We start from the raw sequence: 1,413 nt of genomic DNA, 5'->3' as shown, positions 1-1,413 counted from the left end.
TCTTTTTCAAAATTTGATTTTAAAATATCCTTTCTAACTTCTTATCTTCTTATCTTTTCAAAATTGATTTTCAAATTTGTTTCAACTAACTAACTAACATTTTGTTTGTTTCTTATCTTTTTCAAAACTACCTAACTAACTCTCTCTCTCTAATTTTCGAAAATATCTTCCCTCTTTTTCAAAATTTCTTTTTAATTAACTAATTATTTTAATTTTTATTTTAATTTTCGGAAAATTACTAACTTTTTTCAAAAACTATTTTCGAAAATCACTAACTCTTTTTCAAAAATAATTTTTGAAAATTCTCCTTCTCTCTCATCTCCTTCTATTTATTTATTCATCTACTAACACCTCTCTTCATCCCACATCTCTGCTCTCCTTACCCTTGTGTTTCTTTCTTTACATTACATTCTTTTCTTATTCTACTCACACAAGGGAACCTCTATACCTGTGGTAAAAAGGATCCCTATTATTATTTTTCTGTCCCTCTTTTTTATATGAGCAGGAGCAAGGACAAGAACATTCTTGTTGAAGCAAATCCAGAACCTGAAAGGACTTTGAAGAGAAAACTAAGAGAAGCTAAATTACAACAATCCAGCAAGCACCTTTCAGAAATTTTCGAACAAGAAGAGGAGATGGCAGCCGAAAATAATAATAATACAAGGAGGATGCTTGGTGACTTTACTGCACCTAATTCCAATTTACATGGAAGAAGCATCTCCATTCCTGCCATTGGAGCAAACAATTTTGAGCTGAAACCTCAATTAGTTTCTCTGATGCAGCAGAACTGCAAGTTTCATGGACTTCCATCTGAAGATCCTTTCCAGTTCTTAACTGAATTCTTGCAGATATGTGATACTGTTAAGACTAATGGAGTAGATCCTGAAGCCTACAGGCTCATGCTTTTCTCTTTTGCTGTGAGAGACAGAGCTAGAATATGGTTGGACTCTCAACCTAAGGATAGCCTGAACTCTTGGGATAAGCTGGTCAAGGCTTTCTTAGCCAAGTTCTTTCCTCCTCAAAAGCTGAGTAAGCTTAGAGTGGATGTTCAGACTTTCAGACAGAAAGAAGGTGAATCCCTCTATGAAGTTTGGGAGAGATACAAAGAACTGACCAAAAAGTGTCCTTCTGACATGCTTTCAGAATGGACCATCCTGGACATATTCTATGATGGTCTGTCTGAATTAGCTAAAATGTCATTGGATACCTCTGCAGGTGGATCCATTCACTTAAAGAAAATGCCTGTAGAAGGTCAAGAACTCATTGATATGGTTGCTAATAACCAGTTCATGTACACTTCTGAGAGGAATCCTGTGAGTAATGGGACGCCTATGAAGAAGGGAGTTCTTGAAATTGATACTCTGAATGCCATATTGGCTCAGAATAAAATATTGACTCAGCAAGTCAATATGA

General features: G+C 35.2%; 1 non-coding gene across 1 annotated transcript; it reads right to left on the bottom strand.

The window, feature by feature from the left end:
* Positions 1-1,031: 1,031 nt before the first annotated feature.
* Positions 1,032-1,139, bottom strand: LOC148570658 (small nucleolar RNA R71). The gene has a single exon (XR_015907808.1). It is a non-coding gene; the product is annotated as a small nucleolar RNA R71 (small nucleolar RNA).
* Between the last annotated feature and the right edge of the window lie 274 nt (positions 1,140-1,413).

The sequence above is a fragment of the Arachis ipaensis genome, chromosome B3 (assembly GCF_059453495.1).
Source record: "Arachis ipaensis isolate K30076 ecotype BB chromosome B3, ASM5945349v1, whole genome shotgun sequence".
Lineage (NCBI taxonomy): Eukaryota > Viridiplantae > Streptophyta > Magnoliopsida > Fabales > Fabaceae > Arachis > Arachis ipaensis.
This window is presented reverse-complemented; position numbering and strand designations above follow the sequence as displayed.